Raw genomic sequence first — 27,839 nt, forward strand, 5'->3', positions numbered from 1 at the left:
TCACTTGGTAACAATAGAGTCATTGGAATGTATAAAATACGTTCCTGGTTCCCTGGCTCATGGAAATGACTCCCAGTACAGTTATAACTGTTTGAAATCAAGAACTCAGAGTGAATATGCATTTTTCTTTAAAAATGTTTTTTTTCCCAAAAGTACTTGAAGGAATTGTCTCAAATACCTTGAAAACAACAAACATTTGAGTTCTCTTTTGAAATATTCTCATCAGAAGTTTGGCTTTTTGCAAGTGGATGGGGGTGAATCTCTTCTGGACTCACTCCAGATTCCCATGAGATCACATGGGAGATCATGTGGGAATTTCAACATTCTTTGTGTTCTCCTTTCACATTAGTTGGGACTCCTAACTCTGAGGGCTTCTATACTTTATTTCCTCCCTCTCTCCCTTCCTCCTTCCTTCCCTCCCTCCCTTCCTCCTTCCCTCTCCCTCCCTCCCTCCTTCCTTTTCTTTCTTTCTTTCTTTCTTTCTTTCTTTCTTTCTTTCTTTCTTTCTTTCTTTCTTTCTTTCTTTCTTTCTTTCTTTCTTCCTTCCTTCCTTCCTTCCTTCCTTCCTTCTCTCTCTCTGTCCCTCTCTCTCTTTCCTTCTTTCTTCCTACTGGATTAAGAAGAAAGCTATTAGTTAAATACTGGTGGCTCATGCCTATAATACTAGCTACTCAGGAGGCTGAAATCTGAAAATCATGGCTCAAAGCCAGCCTGGACAAGAAAGTCTATGAGACTCTTATCTCCAATTTAATACCAAAAGCCAGAAGTGAAGTTGTGACTCAAGTGTAGAGTGCTAGCCTTAACATAAAAGCTCAGGATCAGTGCCCAGATCCTGGGTTCAAGTCACACACACACACACACACACACACACACACACACACACACACACACACACACACACACCCCACAGAGAAGAAAGCAGTTAAATTTACTGAAATTGAGGTACATATGGAACTGCATTTTTAGAACTTATTAATGTATAAAAATAGAGGCACATGTTTGAACCAAATATTAAATCATAAAGTCCACTTTGTTTACTTGAAACATTTCAGAGTTATGTTTCAAGGGCTTTATCTTTGACAGCAAGCATCTCCTGTGTTCCCATTTACTTAATGTTTTAAACACATATTCAATTTTTATAGTTTCAGAATGATTACAGAGTCACAAGGAGTTGTATCCATCTCAGCTTCTCCTAATGTGCATTACCAAAATCAGGAAGTTGGCTGGCAGGATACAATTCACTAGAAGATTAAAGATTTCAGCCAGCTTTTCCTAAATTTTGCATGATCTGATTTTTTGGGGCCTTTGTATATAGTCCTATGTATCCACAGATTTTTTTTTTGTAAAAAAAGATAAAGAAAAGAAAAAGAAGAGTTTCTGCTATGCCCAGGCATATTAATGAGTATCTGAAATAAAACAGTTAAAAACATTTTGGTGGGCAGAGATTGAAAGATACACAAGGACAGTGAAACATAATGAAGTGAATTTCTATGTGCCTGTGGTTTCATAGCCAGGGTCATGCCAACAAGTTGTGATATACTTAAGAATATCAAACCCTTTGAATCTAGACAGGAAGCTGACTTTGACAACATGTCTGTAGATACTGAGCTTAAAACACTCATTCACTTTCTTTTTGTAAAAATGTTCCTAAAGGCTGGGAATGTGGCTTAGTGGTAGAGTGCTTGCCTACCATGCATGAAGCCCTGGGCTTAATTCCTCAGTACCACATACACAGAAAAAGCCAGAAGTGGTCCTGTGGCTCAAGTGGTAGAGTGCTAACCTTGAGCAAAAGAAGCTCAGGGACAGTGCCCAGACTCTGAGTTCAAGCCCCAGAACTGGTTAAAAAAAAAGAATTCCTACACTGTTTTTGTGTTTTTGAGTGTCTGAGCTAGCATGAAAAGTTGTTTTCCTATAGAAAGTATTTGGACTTGAATACTTTAGAACAGATTAAAAAATGAAGTATTGTGAATTAACAATAGCTAACTAGCCTGAACAAAGTTTTTCCTTTTCTTTTATTTCTTTTTTCATTATTTTTGAAGAATGAACTTAAATTTCAGCACTTTTTTGAAGTTTGTTACTCATTCTTTAAATGACCTTGGGGAAACTCTGTATGAAGATTTATCTGTTATCCATTCATCTTTGTTCCATTCACTATTCACCTGTTCATCTTCCACCCATCCTTTGAACCAATATGTATACTTAAATAGTGGTCTTGCAAAGGAAAATCATTTATTTTAGATAAGAAGAACCAAAGAAAAATCTACCTTTTTACGTAATATGTCCCTGTAGAATTCTTTAACGATAAACAATTATCTGATGCAAGTCTTTACAAAAAGAAAATAATATCGCTCAATTTTACAGAGGAAACATAAATAAACTAAATTTGAAAACTCTTTAATGACTACTAACGATTAACTAACCAAATAAATGGCTTACTCTTTTACAAATGTTCAATAATGTAGACCAGCCTTTTAACGTCTTCTCTAGCATGACTGGACTGTAAAAGTTTTATGTGGCTTTCAGGATCCAAATTGAAGTTACCTTTGTCTTTCAAGGCACACATTGCATGTGTTCTATAATAGTGAGCCCCAGGAATTTCCACAAAGGCTCATTACTTATAGTCATGGGACCTCACTTTAAAATGATAAAAAAGATCTCCTTAATAAAGAAATGTCATGGGGCCAAGTAGTCTGACACCATGGAGATGCTCAAAAACAGTAGTTAATTATATGTAGATCTATATCTAATTGATAACTATATTTATTTCTGAATTTCAAACTAAGTCCTTTTTGGGGACCCTGTGTGACAAAAGGAAAAGGACAGAATTCTGGCAGTAACTGTCCCTGAAATGTGTCAAGTTGGATTTAAGAGTTTCTTAATGTTGTAGGATTGGTCACTAAATCAGTTTAATCATTTGGCCCCTAATAAAGAATGTTGTCTCTTTTTTTTTCTGTTGAAGAATTGTTTTCAAATTGCTTAGCAGTATGAGCCCATTGTAGCCGAAGCATATATATGCTTAATGTCTACTTGGACTTTTTGTAGTGGTATACATAATTTGAACAATTAAAATTATGTATGTATATTATATGTGTGCACATGTATGTGTATGTGTGTGTGTTTTGTGAGGAATGGGGCAGAGAGAGGGAAATATGTCTCCATAATAGTTTTCTTTCTTAGTCATAGGTATATTTGCCATGTTGTTCTTATCTCATTTAATCACTTGCTGAGGTATAAACCAAGACTAAATCCCACTACACCTTAAATAGTTGGAGACCCCAGCCTGTCTCTCTGACTCTGGTGTCACCCAATTTTCTGTTTCTACTAAGTTGCACCGATTGGCATAACAACTCTGTCTTGAATCTACTCCCTCCTTCTGCTATTCCAATTTATCCATTTGTTTCCTTTTTACAATGAAAGTCCTCAGAGTCCCTGACAGGATACTCACGGTGTTCAATTTCCCTCTATCTCTGCTTTCTTGAACTGAAATCAAGTAGGCTTTAGCTTCAGTGTCTCCTCTAAAAGGTCTCATCCAGAGGGCTCTCATCTAGAAGTTGACTCTTTCGGCAAAATCGAATGGATGTCCTTTAGTCTGTCTTCTTGACAAAGTGAATTACTTTCATTCCTCTTTGAAAAACTACTTTCCCTTCCCCCATCACCTGGATTTCCTCCTGGATTTCATCCTCTAGACTTTTAATGTCAGAACGCCTGTGGGCTCAGATATCTTTTACTTCTTCTCTAATTAAACTGTAACTTTGATGACCTCATCCCTTTCATTACCACCTATATGATAATGACTCCTATGTTTATATCTCTAGCCTAAACTTCTCCCCTGAATTCTAGACCAGCTAATCCAAAAATGTATCTTCACTTGGTTGTGTAATAGGTGCTTAAAACTTAAGTGTTGTGCCAATAATAAGCTCCTGATCTACCTCTCAAAACCCGTGTCTCCAGTTTTCTTTATCTTTCTTCTTGACAATTCCCTTCAACCTCCCCCACAAAAGACTATTTAACCATTCTTGATTTCTTTCTTTCTCCAATTCTCATGCATCACACAATCAGCAAATCCAGTTGTCTTGCCTTCAGTATGGATCCATAATAAAACCATTTCTCACTACCTCCACTGATACAATCCTAGTCCCTGCCAATATCATCCTTGCCTTGATTATTGCAATATTTTCCTGGCTTGTATTCTTTATTTTGTGGGTGTGGGGAGAGGTGCTGGGGATCAAACGCAGAACCTTGCCCTTGTGAGGCAAAAGCTCTTCTATGAAGCTACTTCCCAGCCCTTTGACTTTTACTCTTCTTCCTCTTGAATCTGTTATTGATTTGGTAATCAGAGTGATCCTATTGAAAGTTACCTCTACACTTTCTATTATCTTACTCAAGAGTCAAATCTGAAGTCTTAGCAGTACCCCACCACGTCTTCCCTTTCATGTTTTCTCTGGCCTTTTCTCCTATGACCCTTCCCTTGCTTTCTCTTAGGCTCTCATTGTCCTACAACCATTCCCTAGCTCTCTCTATATTGGCCTTCTTGATGTTTATTAACAGGGAACCAGAAGGGAAAAAAAGAATAGGGACTGGAGGCTGGCTTTCACTTCAAGGCTGTTACTCTTATTGTTTCCCCTCTTGAGAGGGCTCCTATTTCTACAGCTACATGGCTGCTACCTGTCACACTGTCACACTTTACTTGACTGTTAGGTTCCCAGAGAGGCCTTCCCCAGCACCTTACTTCAAATGTCATTCTATTACCCTTTGACTCTATCAGCTCTGTTCCCCTTTCCTGCTTTACTTCTCTTCTCAGAGTGCTTACTATTTCCAACATAATAATGCAAAAAGTATCATCCACTTACTTATTTTCTGCATTGTTATCCTCTCTCCAGTAGAATGTCAACTGTACAACAACAGACATTCAGTCTGTTGGTCATTAATGTGTCCCTGAAGTATATGAATATTGGGCACACGATAGGTGCTCAATAGTTTTTTGTTTGTTTGTTTGTTTGGTGTGGGGCTTGAACTCAGGACCTGAGCAATTTTGCTCAAGGCTAGCACCCTACCACTTTCAGCCACAGTTCTACTTTTCGGTTTTCTGGTGGTTAATGGGAGATAAGAGTTTCATGGACTTTCCTGTTGGGGGCTGGCTTTGAACTGTTGTTCCTCAGAGCTCAGCCTCCTGAGTAGCTAGGATTATAGGCCTGAACCACCAGCATCTGGCAAATAATTGTTGAATAGGAGATCATTTTAGCCTTCTGCCTTTCTCACTAGCATATGGCATATCCTCCCCCTTGGGGGGGGGGGGGGTTGAGAGTCATGTCCTATTCATCCTCTGTACTCAGATTTCAGTTCTGACTCTGGCAAAGAGCATGTCACTAACAATGACTGATGTAAACTATTGAAGGAAAGCACACCTCATGGTTCTCTGAGTGCATTCCAAGATGAGAGGGAAGATCACAGAGGACTGAAGAGATACCACAGAAGAGGTAAAAAGAAAAATCACTTCATTAAAAACAAAAGGGACGTTAGATTTTGCATTCTACAAAAATGTAGAGGGAATTTGGAAGCATACAGAGATGGGGGAGGGGAATGGGAGATTCTGGATTTTTTTACTATCAAAGAGGAAATGAATCAAAATCAGCTGGGACTATTTGAAGCATTCAACATTACTGGCTCTTCAAGGGAGCCACTAACATTTGCAGGGAATTTATTATGTGACAGACTTTTTGATGCAATTTCCAGTGGCTCCTCGTTGGTTTTTTCCTTTGGCCTTCACCTTCTAGCTCCAGCCTGAGTAGTTGTTTTTTATATATGGTGTCACTTTCTTATATAAAAAGACAGTGAATAAGTTAATACTTTTTTCTCTTGCTTTTTTTTCCTCCCTCCTTCTCCCTAATGGAAAAGTACTTATAAAAACAGAATGGTTGCTTTGGGAGTTTAGGTCACTATACAGATTCCTGGATAATTATTTTAAGCAGGACTATGTAAAAAGTCAGTTTTAAATGCCTAACTCAGCTTTTTAAATACCTCTTCATAGTAAAATCCTAACTAAACTGAAAGAAATGAAAAACACAAAATGTAGACTAGTGATTATTTTAAGATGTTGGGGACATTTTGTTTCTTAAAATGGATTGTGAGTGTAAGAGTGCTCATTTTAAATGTTATATTCTATATTTTGATGAAATATATATTTTTATGAAGTAGGTCTTTTAAAAATACAAATGGCTTCTCTGGACTAAAACTTTTGTCAAACAATGAGAGATATTTATTTATTTATTCATTTATTTGTTTATTTTTGTTGGTTGTGGAGCTTGAACTCTAGGCTTAGGCACTCTTCAGCTCAAGGTGAGCGCTCTACCACTTGAGCCACAGCACCACTTCTAATTTTCTGGTGGTTAGTTGGAGATGAGTCTCATGAACTTTCCTGCCTTGGCTAGCTTTGATCCTCACATTTCAGCCTCCTGAGTAGCTAGGATTACAGGCATGAGCCACCAGTGCATGGCCAAGAGAGAGAGAGATCTTTAATATACATTAGATTTCAACTGACAAGGTCACTTCAATACATAAATATAGTTTTCCATCCTAAAATAATTGTAAGTGGTTTCAATGTTTTCTATGAAGCTTTTATGTAAAGGTCATCTAACAATAGAGGCTAAAATAATTTCTTCCCAGGTTAAATACAGATTCGTTTAGTTTGTTTATAAGTCATTTGTTTTAAATCCAAAAAAAATCTCATAGTCCCTGCACCAATTGAATTCCAGCCAAAAAATACTCCCCAAAACAAACAAACAAGTAAAAAACACCCCACCCCTCACAAACAAACAAGCAAGTATATTTTTCCATTTAACTGAAGGCTTTCCAGGAAGGAAATTGAAGTCCTCATCGGTCAATGCAACAGTAATGAAGTATTCGGACCCCCAAAAGGAATATAATTAGCATGTAGACAAAAGATGGGATTCCCATCTTTTGGACCTGTGTTTCTCTACAAATTGATGAAATATCTGCAGGGTAAGAGGCAGCACTTGGCCCAGGACAGATACATTAGAGGATTTGGAACAACATCATCCAGTAAAAATAGGGTGAAACCATCTTTATCTTTTATATTTTCTAATGGTCACTTAAAAATATAGAAAGAAAGTCAGTTCAACAATATTTTTCAATAGCAAATATGCAACTAAATACTATCCCAAATATCATTTCTGCAGGCAAGCAATATATAGCCCAATATATATATTTTTTAGTACTGAGGTTTCAACTCAGGACCTCACCCATGCCATGCATGTGTTCTATGGCTAAGTTATCCCTGCAGCCCTTACTCCTTCCTTTTCCTTTATTTTTTCCTCTCCTGCATTGGTTATAGAGTCTCACTTCCTACCTATGCACACTTAAAGCTACCTGTTTTAGGCTTGCTATCAGAGGTGAGATGATGATTTCCCATCACCACATCCAGCTTCTACTGATACAGAGTCTCAGATTTTTCTGTAGGCTGATTTGGAACTTTGATTCTCTGATGGAAGGATCAGGAGGATTAGAGATGTGAGACACTAGTGTCTGCCACCAATGAGATATCTCCCATACTTTCCCTCACCAGCGTATTTCAGAAGGTTTGAGCAGGGATTGGGTCCTCTACTCTCTGTCCAATGATAACCACCCACTGGTGCTGCCATTTTCTTCACTGGACCTCAGTTTCTTCACAGGTAAAACAGAGGATTTGGTAGTAATAAGGCCTATGGTCCTGTTTGTTTTCAAATGACTGTTTTAGTTCTTCCTCTTTTCTATTAGAATACTTTCCAGTAGTTCTGCATATCAGGAAGGTAGTAGGACTCCTATGGGATAGCTGAAATCATGGATTATATCATACACATATTGTGTCTATACAGCCATATCTATGATAAAATTTAACTTGTAATTCATGGGGGTAAGAGATTAACAATAGTAACTAACAATAAAATAGAACAATTATAATGTTCAACTGTAATAAAACTATCAGTCTCATTACATTGAACACTTTGGGGCCATTATTAATTAAAATGAAAGTTACTAAAGTAAGTGCTGTAACACCCTGAAAGTCCACTTGATAATCCAGTGGCTTCTAAGTGACTAATGGGCAAGTAGTGTACATGATGTGGAAATGCTAGACAAAGGGATGGTCAGAATGACAGACTGATTTTTTTAAAATTACTTTACTTTGAAAGGCACACAATTAATGACTTTCTTGAGAACTCTCACCTTAATGTTTTCAGACTGCTGTTATGTTGAGCAACTACAAACATGGAAAGTTAAACTGTGGATCATGGAGGATGGATTACTGCACTTTCAGGAGACTCTTCTTAGTGTTCTTGTATATTAGGGTGGAACTGGGTTGTAAGATCTCATGTCATACAATTTTGTTTTATGAACACAATATTATATATGAAAGTGAACAGTGATTTAGAATAAGAAAAGACGTCAACAAATTGCTAGAGATTTGAAGAGTCATGTCTTAGGTCTTACTGACAATTTCTGGGCATGCTTATATAGAAGTGTTTCTTAATTAGAACCTTATTTCTCTTCCTGACGCTCATAAGAGTTCCTCTAAGTTGGAGGGGCCTCTGAATTGAAAGATTCATTAGAGTTGTGCTTCTTTTCTCACCTAACTCTCAATGGTCAAAGTGCAAATGTGTTTGGGAACAAAATCTTTAAAGAAGGCTATTAGGGTAGAGACATAATCAAATACAGGACTCACATCCAGACAGAGACAACATGTTAGAACAAAGCACTGAGGAGATGGTTGTTTGCAAGCCCAGGAAAGAATAGGTTTCTTTAGAATCTAGTGATAACCAGTGGCACCTTACTTTTGGATTTTTTGTCTCAGAAGAATGACAAAATCAATTTCTGTTTCCTTTACCTAGCTAGCCTGTGGTATTTTATTGTGGCACATGGAGCAAACCAATACAATCAGCTGCCCGATAAAGCATCCCTTGTTGAAGAACTGTTCTTTCATGTCACCATTTCCCTTCTTTCCATCTGTTCCAATCCAACTCAATTCAAACTGGAGAGGTGGCTCTTGAGGAGTCACCCCTCCAGTTCAGAACAAGAACACCTATCAGCTGGCACTCATTCCACAAGTGAATAGGGATTTCTTTGTGACAGCTCTTACATTATTTTCCTGTTGCAAGACTTTGACTTCTCAGAAGATCATGTCTTCCCTCTCATTAGCTTGAGTCCTTTGCAAAGAGATCATTAGGGATAACATTTTAGATTAGACTAAGCTGAGATCTTAGAGAACCTTCTTGTTTCGTTTTGTTTTTTTTAGGGAAGCAGAAACCCATTTAAATTTTTTGTTTTTTCTTGTTTTTGTGCCTAGATTGGGCTTGAACTCAGGACTTGGGCAATAGTTCTTAACCTTTCTGCTTAAGTCTAGCACTTTACCACTGGAGCCATAGCTTCACTTCTATCTTTTTGGTGGTTAATTGGAGATAAGAATCTCTCAGGCTTTCCTGCACAAGCTGGCTGTGATGTGATACTCAGATCTCAGCCTCCTGAGTAGCTAGGATTATAGGTCAGAGCTGTTAGTGCCTAGAACTTTCTTCTCTTTGCTTTTTCTTTTTTTTGTCTTTTATATGTTATTTTCCAAGTTAAAAGGCACTGGAACCTACCATAACTCCTGATAGTTTAATGTTATTTCTGCTTTAAGCACAGATAATCTAACAGTTATGGCTGAAATCCCCTACCTACTCCCACCACTTCCTAATTGATTCAATGGTTCAAAAAGCATTCGTTTTTCTTTCTGTTGTGGTAACCAATCCTGGCTGTTGCCTTCTCTTTTTCTACTGCTTACACCAACAACGGAAGTTCATAAGAGTATCTTCCAAAAACCTTTGGCCAGAACTAAAGGAAGTGAGTACACTCAAGGTTAAGCGGGTGATTCATCCTCTTTGCATGCTAAACTTGTGGTAGGTATCTTCTGTGAAATCTCTGAAAAGAATGTGGGCACATTGTCATTGCTGTAGTGTTCCTGGGGCAGGGGGTAAGAAATCTCTTAGCACTCATTGGATTGCAACCAACAAGTTGTTTGAGATAAATCATTGTATAAAATGAGCATCTATTTGAGTCATTTGAAGGTGATATCAGACATCCCTAAAATCTACGAGTATGCTTCATGCACAGGTTTATAAAACTACTGGTTATCACAGCATTTAAAAAATGCAGGCTTAAATGTATACTAAATGGAATACAAATCATATTTACAAGAGAAGGGGCCAGCATTTGGTCTCAGAATAAAAGTAATCTTCTTAGCTCATAAAAATCTGCATTCGTTAGCCAAGGAGAAATGAGAACTTAAATCTCCGGCTAAGAAAACATACCTGTGTTCCAAATATTTATCAGACTTATTTTTCCAGGGAACCTTGGTATCCCGGTGGGATGCGGGGGAGGGGACCTCCATCACTGTTCTCAGGAAAAGTGAGAGGGCTGCTTTTGCAATCAGAGGAGCTTTCGAAGGCACTCATGCCAACAACCGATTTGGAGTGACTCAATGTCAGCTTCAGAAACTTCCTTGGGAGCTGAGCAGGGAGCTATGAATCATCTCTCTTCCTCTGCACGCGTCGTAACTGATCTCTTTGGACTATTAAACAAAAATCATACTTAGCATTTTTGTAAGGAATGCTTTTCCCGATGGCATCAGACAGTCCTGAAGGAAAAGCAGGCCCTCATGAGCTGTGTGCCTTAGAACTGGACACCCTCCAAAAAATGTTTGCAAAGGCTGTTTTGGGTCTGAGTCAACACACCTGATTTGGCAGGCTGCCACAGGCAGAGGCCAGTACTACTGGCAACAGCACAAGGTCTCTATTCTGGGGATTCTTCAAAAAAAAAGAAAGCAAGAAAAAAAACCTAATATTTAACTCCTTCATTAGTGAGAGTGTTGTGATCTGGAAGTACCTACCTCTTTTTCAGGGATATGAAAGCAAAAGTAGGAAAATCAACTTGCATCCAAATAAAAACATCTGATAGGACCGATTCTCATTTATATGGACAAGTCCATTACTATCATATTTTATCACCCTGGAAAAGAGTAGTTGGAAAGTCCTAGGCTTTGCATTCTAATTTCATGTGTATCATCAATTTTGCACATAGGTTTAATCTTCCGCAGATACCCTGGAATGTCTGTCCAGATTGACTAATATGCTTTGTCAGCAATTAAAGAGGGCAGTCAGATGTGTTCTTGTTGTGGCCATGGCATTATTGAGTCTCCATAGCAAGGGGCGGGGGAGTGGGAGAGGGAGGGAAGCTCTAATCGATGGTGAATGATCAGGCTGGGAGTATAGCTCTTTATTGCTTAGATCTAATTTATATGAAATATAATGAATGGATCTGAGGATGCCTAAACACACAAAAAATATGCTAAGCAAATTCTGTAGTTTCTTTATGGTGTCAAGTCCTATGAAGAAAGAGAACTGAATCTTTTTTTCTTTTTTGGGTCCGGTTGTAGGGCCTGAACTCTGGGTCTGGGTGCTGTCCCTCAGCTCTTCAGCTCAAGGCAAGGACTCTACCATTTGAGCCACAGCGCCACTTCCAGCTTTTTTTTTTTTTTTTGGCTTACGTGGTGCTGAGGAATCGAACCCAGGGCCTCATGCATGCAAGGCAAGCGCTCTACCACTGAGCCACCTTCCCAGCCCCTGAATCTTTTTTTTTTTTTTTGCATGTGTAACCTCAACATGTGGGATAGAAGCAACAGGTAGAAACCAAATGGCAACACGTTTCATACTAACTCAGGAGATTATGTTCTAGCACATTCCTTTAGAGTTCATGTCACATTTTCAAATAACATGCCCATCTATACAGGGACATTGTAGTTGAACGGTGTTACTGCCTTTTGCACAGATTACAAAGATAATTTAAAAATAGGCAAGGAGATCATTGAAAGAATATGTGCCTGCCTTCTTTTAACTTGGCCCAGTAATGACATTTTAACTTCCACTTATTGTTACTATCATTTAACAAAATAAAAGATATTAAGGAACAATGTAAGAATAAAAGGTAGTTCCTTTTAGTAAGTAAATTCAGCTTTATAAAATACATGCCACTAGCCAGGTGCTGAGGAGGTTGAGATCTGAGGATGTAGTCAGGAAAAGCCTGGTCAGGAAAGCCTGTGAAATTCTTATCTGTAATTAATCACAGAAAAAGCCAAAGTAGAGCTGTGGCTAAAGTAGTAGAGCACTAGCCTTGAGCAAAAAAAGAGCTCAGAGACAATACCAAGACCTAGAACTTGAGCCCCAAGATCACCAAAAAGTAAACAAATAATAATAATAAATATGACACTTATGTAACTTAACACATATAACAGCTAATACTACACTATCTGAATTGATAATATACACATATGTGTACATGCACACATATACATACACAGAAATATAGACTAGATGAAGAAATAAACAACTAAGGGGAATGGTTACCTCTGGATAGAGTAAGGAGAGTTCAACAGTGGTATTTAAAAGGGGTTTCAGTTTTTGCCACAGTATTTCATTCTTGTCTCTCTATCTCTTTTTAAGACAGAGACTTGCTTGTAAGACAGGAGTCTGGCCTTGAATTCCAGATCCTTTTGCCTCAGCTTCCTGAGTGCCGGGATTTTCAGTCATGTGCCACTGCACCAGGCACAGTGTTCTATTTTCTCATGAAGTAGTAATAATAATAATACACAAATATAAAATGCACATATGTGTCAGTACTGGATACAAGAAGCATGGATGTTTGGATTACTGTTCTTTTGTATTTTCTAACTGTAACTTTTGTATTTTTGTATTATTTTTGAAATAATTGCTCTCTCCTATCAAACAAAACACAGCAGACTTAGTTTGCTACATTGCCCTTATTTTTCTCGTCCCAGCATGCACCACGGTAACCACACACCAACAACTGTGTGCCGCTGCAGCCTCTCAGGCCATTACTTTAGCAATGAAACTATTATTTATCATGTGTTCTAGGACCCATGCCTGTCTATGATTCTTGCAATGGCTTCAGAACCTCTCTGGTTCTGAAATTCTACATTTTTTTAGATGGTCTCTTTGTAAGTTCTTTCAGAACTTCTATTTGTTCTGATTCCTAAACCAATTTCTTTTCCCATTGAAATGTTGATCACATCTTTTGGGCTGAGCAAACAAGTCCTTATATCAGATAGAATTCAGATTATTATAGCTTTCACAATTTTTAAGACTTCAAATATATCTTTTACCTTCACAGAGGCCATATTTTGAATATTTTTAAGCTAAAAGTATGTACTTCCTCAGACAAGTCATGACATATAGTGCATGCATTGTATCTATAACATCAAAATATCTTTACTTCTGCAAAACCAATCAATCAAAACCATGGCTTGTAGTGAGATAAAATGATTTCTAGTGCTAGAAGTGTTTGGGCTACAGGTCATAACTTTAATTAGATTTCACAATCCCAGTTGGCTTCAGACGGCAATCTTCCTACCTTTGCGTCCTGAGTAGCTGGAATTACAGGTGTACAATATCATGATCAGCTTACTCAATTTATATTATGTTGCCTTAAAATATGTTATGTGAGTCAAAGCTCCTGGATAATAATTTGTACGTGGTTGCCTTTTTTTTTGTTTTGAGTGCTTTTGGGATTTGAACCCAGGGTCTCCCACTTACTAGGCTATTGGGTTACTTCTGAGCCTCCAGATGTTTTTCACTGATTATTTAGGATAGGATCTTGCTTCCTGCCAAGATGTATGTCTGGGCCGCAATCTACTTTTAGATTTCATCATCCCTGGGATCACAAGCAAGTGCTACTGTGTGCACCTTTCTTCTGTGGAAATGGAGTATTTTTATTTATTTATTTATTTTGCCTGGGCTGGCCTGGTAAAGTTATTTTCCCAATCTTAGCTTCTGATATAGTTTGGGATGCTAGGGAGACACCACTGCACCTAGAATCTCAAGAATTTTTCTGCCTGGATTGGCCTTGAACTGCCACCCTCCCATTCTTGCCTCCAAAGCAGTGAGGATTACAGGGATTAGCCACTGACCTCTGGTTGGACTTCTTTTTTTAATGGGTGATATGATGTGTGTTTTTGCCTATTTTATACTTTCTGTCTAGGACTGTGAATAGCTTCCAACCTGGGTGTTCAAAGGCTGTTTAGCCTAAACTACCACTGAACTATCTTCAGCATTTTAGGAGGCTTCAAGATCCTTCACTTCAAATGTTCAGCTTACTTAAATTTTGGTAAAAGTATATTAACATATTTCTCAATAGCTATCTCAATATCTCTATAGCAATCAGTGATGCTAATTTTATTCCCTATTTAAGCTTTTTTTTTTTTTTAAGAGAAAATAAGGATTATTACTGACTAAGTAAATTTGTGGCTAAAAAATTCAGAATATGAGCTTTTCAGGGATAAATCATAAAACCAGCATTTTGAGTAAAAAATATAGTGAGAACCATGATAATCTGCATACGATAAATGGCAAAATAGTCTGTTTTTGACTTCAAGGAAAGTCAAAAGATGCTCTGGAGAAAGGAGAAGCTCTAATGACAAAGAAATATTAGTTTCAACTTATTTCTGATTGGCCCTGGCTTGAGATGGATGATTTATCTGTAAAGAACAAAGTATTTATGTTATTTCAAGTAAAAGGATTAAGTTAAAGTTGAAATCTGCAAGCAAAGATTGATTTCAGAAGAGAGACAATCAGAAGTCCAATCTGGGAAACAATAATTTTTAAGTTACGTGATCATTTTAAATTATGTGTTGGCCAAGAGGACAAAGCAGAAGATGTCCATTCCAACCTGATATGAATAATTGTCCATTTCAAAACTCTACCAATTTCTATGAATTGGTATTATGTAAAAGGTGAAGTGGAGATGATGGGGGGCTGGGTTTTGATGTGTCCTCTTCCAATTTATTAAAAACCCCTGACCTGCTCAGTGGTGATAGTCATCCCACAACAGTATTCTGAAGGGAAAGTAAGCTTACGTGTTGTTGTTCCAAGTGCTTCTTCTATACAATCAGTTTAAATGAAAACAAAGCAAAACAAAACAAAACCCTGAAAGTCTGTTTTAATGATAGTGAATTTATATTTTTCTCCTGGATTATGCTTTGGTTTGGAGAATTTGAGGTTATCTATTTTATTTATTTTAGTTTTTTGGTTTGGCTTGAACTCAGGGCTTGTGCACTGTTTCCTGAATTTTTTTTTGCTCAAGGCTAGTGTTCTACCACTTTGGGCCATAGTTCTACTCCCAGTTCTTAGGTGGTTTATTGGAGATAAAAATCTCATGGACTTTCTTGCCCAGGCTTCTTATAGTGGTGATCCTCAGATCTTAGATTCCTGAGTAGCTAGGATCACAGGCATGAGCCACCAGTGCCTGGAAAGATTGGCTATTCTTTTTTTTAAATTAATAAGTGTCTTTTTTATTGTGAAAATACTGTACAGAGGGGTTGCAATTACATGAGCAAGGTAATGAGTACATTTCTTATCAAGCATTGTTGCCTCCTCCTTTGTTTCTCCCATTCCACTCCCCCCCTGTTCTTTAAAATAGAAAATGGTGTTCATTTCTCTCAGTGTGATAAGACAATAAAACAATATGTTTATGATGTAAATAACATAAATCGTAGTTTATAAACAACCTCAATTTGCTCATCAACCTATAAATATATAGAATTTCTTGATAGGACATTCTCAAGACCAAATGTGGTCTCACTGACACCTAATATTGACTTAAAAGTTGAAAATGGACTTGCCCATATAATCTCATTTTATTCACGGATCTCCATGCATGCATTTTCTGAGGTTTCTGAGTATACTGATTAGCAAATCCTTCTCATTGCTTAGAATAGCTCTGGCACATCACTTTCTTCTGGAAACTATTCTTTCTACTCTCCTGGACTGCACTTAGACCGCCTCAGCCTCTTCAATGGATTGTGTGTATCCTTTGATTAATTATATCTGATTTATATTCAAATGCATTCTTATTTTATATTAAAATATTTTTATGATTCTAAATAGTTCTCATTGTCTGCAACCTATGACAATGAGAGGAACAAATTATTTCTAAGTGTTTAGGAACAATTAGACACAGCCAGAGTTAATAAGTTTTGGAGCATTTTAGAGCTGAGTTTAAAATTAATTTCTAGTCTCTAAGTCATACTCTTTCTACTCCACAACAGAAACTTCTGTAGCATGCTATGATGCTCAATTTCACTAAATATTATAAGCATTACCACTGTTTTTAAATCAGTGATAATAAAAGATTTTGAGAGAACATGTACAGTACTGGTGGCTCACACCTATAATTCTAGTTACTCAGAAAGCTGAGACCTGATGATTGTTGATTTGAAGCCAATCTGGGCAGAAAAATCTGTGAGATGCTTATCTCCAGGAACTCAAGGTATGGCTCAAGTGGTAGAGTGGCAGGCTTGAGCCAAAAAGCAAAGAAGATTCAAGACCCTGAGTTCAAGCCCTAGTATCAGGCAATGTTGTAAGCGTTTTAATTGTGTTATCTTATTTCATGTTCATAACAACCCAGTATGATACATACTATTGCCACTCACATTTTTACAGATGAGAAAATGAGGAGGCCAAACGGTTAAATAACTTCCTTTACGTTATTCAGCTAACAGAGTAACAGAACCAATATTCATAACCAGGTGTTTTGGCTTAAGAACTCACATTTATAATAAAAGTAGACTTAAACACTGATGTTTTCTCTTGTAAATGGAGCTTTGGACATGAACACTGTCTATGAGATTGGTTTCAATTTTGATGGATATATAACAAGGAACTGAGGTTTGGCCCTAGATCTCCATTTACAGCCTCAACTATAATTATAAAGCACAAATGGGAGATGAAGTAGATTGAGATGATTGAATCCATTGGGTTTCATGTGGGTAGTTGTTGGGAAACAGAGCAGCACTTTATTTTTGGATTTTCCCTCCTCCTACTCTTTAAACTGGCAGTTGAGAAAAAAGAAAAAAGAAAAAAAATTTCTAACAACCTGTTTCTGATTTGTTTGGGACTGCAGCCAAGTTTTGGGAACCACTCAGAATTGCATTTTTGGAGTGTTCAAAGTAGGCATCTGTTTCAAAATAACTGAGATGAAAAATAAAATTATAAAATATTTTGTGTCAAGCTTTTAGGCTAAAGACTTTCTTCCACAGTCATAATAAAAAATCAAGTAACATAAAATAATGACAAAAATAATAAAATAACAAATGTTTATTGATTTACATTGTAAACACCATTTGGTTATAAAATACAAAATGAGATAAAAGGATGAATAAAGCTGGGCTCCACTGGCTCATGACTAGAATCCTGGCAACTCAGGAGGCTGAGATCTGATCACTGTTTGAAACCAGCTCAGGTAGAAAAGTTTATGAGACTCTCATCTGTAATTAACCACCAAAAAGCTAGAAGCTCAAGTGGTAGAGTGATATCCTTGAATAAAACAAAAGGTAAGGCCCCAAGTTCAAGTCCAGAGCTGTCATAAAAAGATAAAATGAATGAATAAAAGCAAGAACTTCATAGTCATCTTATGTCTTGTGGTAATAATGACTTACTTTCTTTAGAAAATAAATTAAGGGAGGCAATATTTAGCAACTGCATGAACCATAAATTACAGCAGAGAAAATACCAAGGAACGAAAGTTCTTAAGTCCTAATGTCAGAATAAAAATCCACCATCATAGCTGGGCGCCGGTGGCTCACGCCTGTAATCCTAGCTACTCAGGAGGCTGAGATCTGAGGAACATGGTTCAAAGCCAGCCCAGGAAGGAAAGTCTGTGAGACTCTTATGTGCAATAAACCACCAGAAAACTGGAAGTGGCGCTGTGGCTCAGGTGGTAGAGCACTTGCCTTGAGCTGAAGAGCTGAGGGACAGAACCCAGGCCCAGAGTTCAAGCCCACAATGACAAAAAAAAAAAAAAAAAAAACCCACCATCACAGTTCTAGTTTTTTAAACATACTAGAGTTTTCTAATTAAGAAGAGAAAGTAATTTACAGCTCTGAGACTTTTGGAGACTCCAAATGTTTGACTATAGACAATCTATATTTTTACAATACCAAACCTCTCACTACTGAGTATCTATGACCTATCTTGAGTTTTGTTTGTAAAATCTGTCTTCCTGGTCACTTAAGCCAGTTGACCTGGATTTTTATTTTAGCAGGCTAGCTAAAATGACTTTTTATTTCATTTTTCACCTGTACATATTCCATAGGTGATTCCTTTTCTTTTCCCTGGACTTCTTCAACATTTCTCTAATTTCCTCATTCATTCATGTAACATTTATTTTACTTCCCACAGCATGACTTTACCGTTAGAAGTGATGCTTTCCCTCTACAGCACATTCACTTCTTCTTATTTCAAGGTGAGCTTGAGATTTTAGTTTTAGCCAACTTGACATGAAAATCAATGAGCAGGAAAAGTAGGAATCAGTTGTAAACCCTTTCTTCTGAGTATTCAGCTGAATGTTAGCCCTTCCTTAAACTTACAGTTGACTTTATAGAAGGTCACGTTCATTTCTATACTGTTCAATTACTCAGAAACTTTCAATGCTTTTCACTATGAATGGTAAAGCATGAGGAGAATCAGCAACAAGTGTCAAGAATCATCATGCTTAATTCTTTAAAAAATTTTATTAGGCTGATTTCTTTCCTAAAAACTAATATGTGAATCACTCAGCAAAAATATTGAATAGGAAATTCCAGTAGGAAATTAAGAATTAGAAGTGTTTAGATTCTTGCCATTGGCTTGGGGATTCTCAAGGTGTCAGTATTTCTGACCATGAACAATTACTAAAAGTGAAATGAAGTCTGTTCATTTGGCTATGAAGTGTCCTTCCCCAAAACTCATGTATATGAAGCTTGGTCTCTAGCTTGTGACACTAATATGGAAAGTTCTGGAAACTTCAGGAAGTGGGGTCTAGCTGGAGGACGCAGTTTCACTGGTACTTGGTGAATATACCTTGTCCCCTTCCGTTCTCTGTGTCAGGTTTTCTATGTTTACTTCCTGGCAACCATGATGTATGATGCTCCGACAACTTTGCCATAACCTCCCTGAGGTCAGGATAGACTGAAATCCCTAAAAACATAACCCCAAATAAATCTTTCCTCCTTTAAACTGTTTCTCTCACATACTTTGTCATGGGCACAATGTGAAAGTGAGTAGCACAGAGATTTAATACTCTATGAATAGGAAAATGTTGAAAAAAAAGTTGAAAGTTGTGTCTGGTCCTGTTTATAGAATGAATATGCTGAGTTTAGACAAAAGAAGTTTGATAGATGGAGTGGCTTCCCATCCTATCTTCTTGCCAATTTTCTTGTAAGAATATCTCTCCTTTCCTTTAGTTATAAATACAGTCTCCTGCTTCTTAAGGAAAATAATTAGCCTATAGATAGAAGAGGAAAGAAATTTGTTCAAAATAGCTTTGCAGTAGAATTCACAGAAAACAAACCTTTTGAGGAAAAAAAATGGAAGGGGTAGGAAATAAAACAATAAGGAAGTAGTTCTGATGGTTTATACTAATTTTACTACTCTTCACTTCAGCAGTTGCTGATGGTTTGGATACCTCCATAACTACTCTGACTTGTAATGGGAGACACCAGTACAAATTGTGCATATAAGCATTGCATTAATAACTCCTTATGTCACTGATGTATTTTGGATTCAATGAAGCCATTGTGACATGCCTACTGTGACAGGCATGTCAGGTGCTGGTGGCTCATGCCTGTAAACCCTAGCTATTCAGGAGACTGAAGACTGAGAATTAAGGTTCAAAATCCATGGGACTCTTAACTTTAATTACTACCAAAAAGTTATAAGTGGAGTTGTGGTAGGATTCTAGCTTTGAGTGGGAAAATGCTCAGAGACAGCACTCAGGCCTCAAGTTCAAGCTCCAATACTGGTACACGTATACGCACAACATATTCAGGGGAGAAAAGAACTATTAAGGAAAATATTATTGACAAACTAAAAATTTGGGAATCTTCTTTCAGGCTGGCAAACTCTTAAGGATTGGTCTAACTAAATTCACTGATGGATAAGCTCTGCTAGGTGTGTGCTATATGTATGTGGGGACTGGGGACAGTACCAAACACTGACAGAGTATATGTCTTTCTGAAGCCCACTCACTTTCAGCTATCTGAAGATCAAGGTAAGGTTGAGGTAAGATCAAGGTGAGGGTTAAATACACTTTAAAGTTAGTGTTAGCTTTCTGTTGACAAGTATTGATAGGGTAAAGCTCAAATTCCATATTTTTTTAAAGAAGCTTTTTACATAGAAATAAATAAAAATGATTTCAGAGCAATTTCAGCTTTTACACATTCCAAACACACATAGACACACACTTACATATATACACACAGCTCTTAGAAGTAATAAAATATTTTAATGAGCTAAAGTCATGGCTATTTCATTTCATTAGGAGTAGGATACTTTACAAATAAAATAAATCATTGGCAAATAAAGCGCTTCCCTTTAATGATCTGAAAATTTAACCCCTTTTTAAATAGTCACTAGGTGTTTTTTGACCAATCTTACCAATTACTTGTCACACTCTGGCTGGAAACTCTGAACCATTCTATTCATTTATTAACTCAGCCAGGGAACTGTATTTAAAAATTTATGAGAATGCTTGTGGTCAGATTCCTTCATTGCCTTTACATATGACTAAGTGGAGAGAATGCTTTGTAACCAGTTACTATAAGATTGGGTTTTGCATTTTGCACCATTAACTGTAACTATGACACTAATTGGCTTGCTTCATAACACCTTCTTGATTATAGGCCTAAAACTAGCCTGCTTTACCATGAGGCCTTTTGTGACCACATGTTTAAATGAAACTGTTACAGACAAAGTGACATGTTTCAGTGCTCACACTAGGGAGGAAAACAAATAGAGACCGCATTGCATGTTTTAATTTTAGATAACAAAATATGGTCTGCAGTACTGGCTAATATACATCCTTTGCACTTCATTGAATATCTAGTACTTACTTTAAGTCAGGAATTTTGAAAAGTGGGTTATAGTACTTCAGTGACTGCAAGATGCTTTATTGGAAAAAATAGGATTAAGTTCTATTTTTATTTTGTTTCTTGACTAAAGAAGAGTCAAATTTTGCTCTTCAAATATTTAGGTTAATATTAATATTAATTTTGATTCTCAGTTCAATCCCCAAAGTGTGTATCACTTACCAAACCAGCCTATTGAGGGGAGATTGTGAGTGTGTACTTGAAAATATTTCATTGTATGTATTCAATTTAAAAAAGTGTGGAGACCTATGTAAGTAATGACTTTTTTTTTCCCCAGTCATGGAGCTTGAACTCTGGACCTGGGCGTTGTCCCTCAGCTCTTTAGCTCAAGGCTGGCGCTCTACCACAGTGCCACTTCTGGCTTTTTCTGCTTATGTGGTGCTGAGGAATTGAACCCAGGGCCTTATGCATGCAAGGCAAGCACTCTACCACTGAGCCATCTTCCCAGCAGAAAGTTACTTGTTTCCTTCTACCAGAGTAATCTCATACAGAATTTCCCTCATTTTTACCCTGTGAAATCAATTGTTAAAAGAAAGATGTCTCAGACAACAGTTACATTCCTATGACCTCTTTGTGGCTGATTTGGTGTTGTTTTGAACTATCAAAAATCTTTGAAATAAAGACAGGTTTTTAATGAGTCTATACATATATTTGTTTATGGAATTCAAGAAATTTATCGTATTGATTGATTGATTGATTGATTTGGTTGGTTGTGGGGCTTGAACTCTGGGCCTGGGCACTGTCCCTCAGCTCTTCAGCTCAAGGCAAGGGCTCAACCATTTGAGCCACAGAGCCACTTCTGGTTTTCTGGTGGTTATTTGGAGATAAGAGTCTCATGGACTTCTTGCCCTGGATGACTTTGAACTGTGAGCCTCCTGAGTAGCTAGGATTACAGTTGTGAGCCCTAGGTGCCCGGCAAGAATTTTATTATTAAATAGAGACATGAGCTTGAATTTCATGAAGCTTATTTATGCTTTATTATCCATGAGTATTTGACAGAGCAGTACTGAATTTTGAAATATAGCCTAGTGCCTCCTTGTCTGTGTTTTACACAGGACACTGGGAAGATAAATACAAAATTTCAGGATTTGCCAATCACCTTTCCTTCCTTTCTTTCTTTCTTTCTTTCTTTCTTTCTTTCTTTCTTTCTTTCTTTCTTTCTTTCTTTTTCTTTTCTTTTCTTTTTTCTTGTTTTTTCTTTGTTGGTTGTGGGGCTTGAACTTAGGGCCTAGGTGCTGAGCTTTTTTCCTTAAGGCTAGAGCTCTAACACTTTGAGCCACAGTACCTCATGAATGTCCTGCCCAGGCTGGCTTTGAACTGTGATCCTCAGATCCCAGCCTCTTGAGCATTTAGGTTTACAGGCAAGTGAATCACCTTTTCTTTTCAGTATGAACTATTACATTTTATTTTTTTTAATAGTATATTCTCCTCTTTCTCTCAAACCCTTTCTCAGTTTGGTGCTCAGGAATTTGGTGCTGGGGAATCAACCTCGGGACCTTGCACATTTTAGGCAATTGATTTAATACTGAGCTCCATTCCAGATTTTTTTTTTTTTTTTTTTTTTGAGTTAGCATTTCCCTTTTTCCCTTGAACTCATATGTAATCATGTTGGCCTGTTGCTCATAATCCTTTTGTCTCAGCCCCTCAAGTGTTTATAGGTGTTTGCTACCATGCCCAGTGAAATTTTCTTTAGTGCAGTTTGTAGGTCATAAGTTCCTCTTCTGTTAAATTGTTAAATTTTGATTATTTTTCTTCAATGACCAATTTTCAAATCAATCATGAGTTAGGCTTTGGGATAGTAATTTAGAGCTAAAATTAAAATGGCATGCCTCTTAGCATGCCTAATAAATGCTTTCTAAGGGTTTCCTTAAAATACAGAAGGATGTCAGAAAAAGCTACTATGAAGAAAGAAAAATTTAAAATTTGTCCAAGTTTACTGTTTACGGCTTATGTTGTACAAACTGTTATTTATGATATGTGTATTAATTGTAGTACACAAATGGTACTTTTCAAAAATAATAAAAGTTATCAAAATAAAAAGAATATTAAGGGTCATTGATAGCTTTCATAACTTTATTTTTCTGAAGCCAATACATTCCAGATAATGACTCTCTTGAAAAAACTCTTTTGGAAGAGGTGAGGGCTATTGTCTCCCCAGATAATAGATATCTGATATATAAACATATGCAAATGCGTTTCTATGTATACAGTCTACTCATCTTTCTAGATACAGAGCAGACATATCTACAAGGAATCATCTCAAGATTTTTGGGAATCCATGTGGTCTTAATTACTACTGTTTTATATACCTGTAGTATATTCTGTAATTTTAAAATTTATAAAAATATAACAAAATTCGTAAATATTAACTGCGAGAATGACACTAAAATCAAAACAACTGTGGGTTTTAGATGCTCAGATTCTCGTCGCTAAGGTTCTGGTTAATGTGGGGTATTGGGGAGGAGAAGCATGCTTTTTCTTTTGCTTGTTTGGGCAATTATAGCTATAGGAGCAAGGGTTGGAAGGAATTGTAGACTTGTTTTTCATCTGTCATTACTGATTTCTTTCTACTTTTTTGCCTTTACTTCCTTTTCAAAATACTTAACAAAACTCAGGATATTCCAGTACTTCTTTTCTGTTCTTTTGAGGTAAGAAATTTGAGTATTTTAAAATATTGCTTTAGGAAGATTTAAAAAAAAAATCAAAGGAGAAGGTCAAAGGTTAGAACACTGAACTACCACAACAAGGATTCCAATATTTATTGGAGGTAAAACTTCAGAAGAAGAAATAAATCAAAGTACACTAAGCCTACTAATAAATTATAAATTTAGGAAATAAGGTAAATAGAAACAATAGGGTTTGATCTTTCTTAGCTATCCATATTCCAAAGCTCTTTTTCCCCCTTTGGTAAATTCATTTGCTATGTTAAATCAGTTTTAGAACAGCCTTCTCTGATTTTTTGGAGAAGGAAATTGCAATTGTGGTATTGTAAGGACAATGGTGTTTACTTGTTTTGTTCAGTAGAACCATATTGGTTTTCCACTTTATGTAAAGTGATAAGGACATATTCTGAGATCCTTTGAAGAAATTTTATTTATTTATTTGCCTCTAGTATCTTCAGAATGAAAACTACCTAAAGCATTTGTCTTACTTCTAGTTTTCCTGTATCTTTTCTGGTTTGAAATTCTTTATATAAACCTTAAATGATCTATTTGTTCTGGGTCATTTCATTTGTAGGAATAGAATGCAAATTTCAAAGGAACAGAATTTTAGTTTTCCAATTCTTTCAGACTTGTAACTGCCAAGATAAAAAAATGGAAGAGGAAGAGAAAGGGAAGAATATCTCCTGCAGGAAACTTTAAAGAAGAGTATTGTTCTATTTCTACAATTCCTTGGGAGCCAGGATACTAGTTGCTAAAAAGTACTAATCAATCATGTTTCTTAGCTCTGTTGGGCATAATAGAATTAGTAAATATAATTATTAATCACTAAAATACTATGATTTGGGAGGGTAAAAAGCTAGTTTCTTACTTTTTTCTTTCCCTATAATTAAATAGGGTTACAATACACTGGAATTAAAATGCTTTAAATACAAAATAGGTTGGAATTAAAGTGAAAACTAAAGAAATTCCCAAATTGAGAAGTGGGGCTGTTTTCCAAATCTATATCAAGTCCTAGCAGATAAATTATCCAATCCTTTGTAATTTATATGTCAACATTTAAAAATGAAATTGTAACAGAACTCACGTCTGACTGTTGCCGAACTAAAAGGTGGTTAGTGACGAAGTGAAGGAAATCATAGCCATGTCCTTCACAGATAAGACAAATATTTATTTATACAAACAGCTGGCACCATTCCTACAGACCAAGGATGACCATTAACTCCAACTAAAATAAGTTGTAATGTAAACATCCCAAGGAACATTCAGCTAATATTACAAAGACCTCCGTTCCTATTAAACAACAACATAAATAGCATTGAAGAAGGAGAACTAGCCATGGTGTTTCTCCCAAAATCCACAACTGCCTCCACCTCTCCGCTATGTCCCTGTTCCTCTGATACTCCCCAGACTAAATTAGGTCATAACCTCAGTTCAGCAGCACCCTAATTATTCTTCACATCTTGCTGCTTCTGCTGCATTGTAGACACCAGGAGCTCAGGCCTGCTGTCTGCCCTGTGCCCTGCTGCATCTTCTGCACCTAGCACAAGACTCAATATCAATGAATAAATAAACTCGTGCTTGATCATATCCTAACATCACATTTTCTGCTTGTCTTGGTGTATGAGATTTTGGTACTCTCTTGACATTTTGCCACAGATTGGAATGATTAGCTTGAGAATGATCACCAAATGAATTAGAATGATTTTGAAAATGTTAATTATAATGTGCTGGTTAAATGTTAAGAGAATATAAGAGAAAGATGAAATGAGTGGGAATGTTCTTGTGTTTGGAACAATGAACTGCACAGGATTATTGCCAGTGCCTGTGTTATTTTTCAAGTGGCTTTCTTAGAATAGTTCCAAGAGCTTCAACCATGCCTTTAATCCTTGTGTTATCTCTGTGATACGTGAAGCATTTTCAATATCACCATATAACAGCTTGGGAGGCTGTCAGGTTTGAAAAGCAGAAGTCCAGAAATGTTTTCCATTTGACTAAATGTTTGTTTCTAGTTTTAGCTCATCACTCATTTTCATTTGATATATCAAAGTTGACGTTATTCAAGGGTACTGTAAAATTTTTCACGTGCATTTTTTTCCCTGCTATTGCATAGAATCCAAAATACTATGATTCTATCTGACTTTTCAAATCTCACGTAGCAATGTTTAATGTGAGGATAGAACATGAAAATTAATTTATTGTTTTCTATTTAGTTACACTTAGAGACAAGGTCAAAGTCTTCTAATAAAAATTTGGCATGAATAATACTAATATTAAATCTGTACTGATGATGAATTTACAAGCCCTGAGGAAACAGAGCTATCCTCAGAAATTGTTATTGGCTGTATGTTGTTCAGTCTATACTGAAAGGATCAAGCCACTGTATTATACAATCACAGAGTTGTACTGCGTGTGCATGCACATGCCCACAAATGTTCATACCATACTTAAACATGCACATGCAGCGGTATGCTGGTATGCAGTCTTCTGCACGAACACTATAGTATAGTATAGTATAGAATAGTATAGTATAGTATAGTATAATCATTCACACCTATAGTATACCTGAATTCTTGAACTCTATAGAGATAGCAATGTAGCTTTCTATGTGATCTATATAGATTGAAGAAGTTTCTCTCTCTAAATGCCAGATTATTTTCAGATTTTTTGAAAATATGCACGTTGTGGAATCTTGTGAAGACAGAGGAAAATTATTAAGATTAAATCCAAAGGCATACTAACTTTAAAGGACATGATATTAAACAACAAATAAATAAGTTGCTTTCTCCCACAAATCAAGTATGCAAGTTGAGGAGCCACCATCTCCAGGGAAGAGTAACCCCTGGTAGTCTCCCTTTCTCTTCTTAAATCCTCATTGATGGGGAAATTTCACCTTTGGCATTCTTTGAGTGTTTTTCTTATCTTTAACTAGTTGTACAAAGGAGTTGTCATTTACCAAGGCAGTTTATGAATACAGTGCATCTTGATCAATGTCACCCCTTTCAACATTCTCACCCAGCCCTCTCACCTCACCCCTTCCCTTACTTATCTTAATTTTAGATTATGTATTGAGTTTTTGCCATGTAACAAAAGTTTGTGTACAATGCACCTTGAATCTTTGATATTTTTTAAATCTTTCCCCCAAATATGAGTTTTTATTGATTTATTTTCAATTCACACACACACACACACACACACACACACACACACACACACACACACACACACACACATTGGGAAATTATGAATGCATTTCCTTTCCCTCCTCTCTTCTTTTGTCTACCTCCCTTCCTTTGATGCCCCCTTCCCCTCCCCGCCATGACACCTCAAGTTTCAGCTTCCTGGTATGTAGTTATTTAAGGGAGTTACACCATTAGAATGCTACCCTGCATAGACCCTACTTCAGTTAATATGTTAGTACACACACACACACACACACACACACACACACACACACACAGAGTCCTGGGCTTGAAGTCAGGGCCTGGGTGATGTCCCTGAGCTTTTTTGTTCTACTACTTGAGCCACAGCTTCACTTGTGGCTTTTTGTAGTTAATTGGAGATAAAAGTCTCACAAACTTTCCTGTCTAGGCTGGCTTCTAACTGCAATCCTCAGATCTCAGCCTCCTGAGTAGCTAGGATTACTGCTATGAGCCACCAACTCCCTGAAGAAATTGCACCTTAGAGATTTAACTTTGGCTGAAGGAAGACTCTCATTGTTCAATAAAATTCCAGTACAATATTCAGTGAAACTTTGATAACATAATGTATTACACAATATGTTTTTTTTTTTTTAATGAAATGCTGTTTTCTGAATCAAAATATCATCTGGCATCCTTTTCTATTCTTAATGAATAACAAAGATCACTCAAAGCCACTTGCAGATTGATATTCAAAGTGAGGACCAAGAAATGGGAAGAAGAGGGTTTTTTTTTCTTTCGGTTTTTCCCTTTTGTTGCTGTTTCTGATTTCTGTAACTTTTGTCTTGCATGTAAATTTAACTGCTTTGGGAAGGGGAAAAGGAAGCACAGAAATGGTGGGACAAAGGGTGAACTAATGTAGCCAATGCTACTCATGAGACATTATGTTGAAAATGAACTTCATAAATTGTCAGGGGGCAGGTTCAGGAAGGGAAAAAGCTGGGAGGACACAAGGGAAGAGGTGACACTATTCAAAGA

This window comes from Dipodomys spectabilis, unplaced genomic scaffold (assembly GCF_019054845.1).
Source record: "Dipodomys spectabilis isolate Male_0828 unplaced genomic scaffold, ASM1905484v1 ptg000009l, whole genome shotgun sequence".
NCBI classification, from domain to species: domain Eukaryota; kingdom Metazoa; phylum Chordata; class Mammalia; order Rodentia; family Heteromyidae; genus Dipodomys; species Dipodomys spectabilis.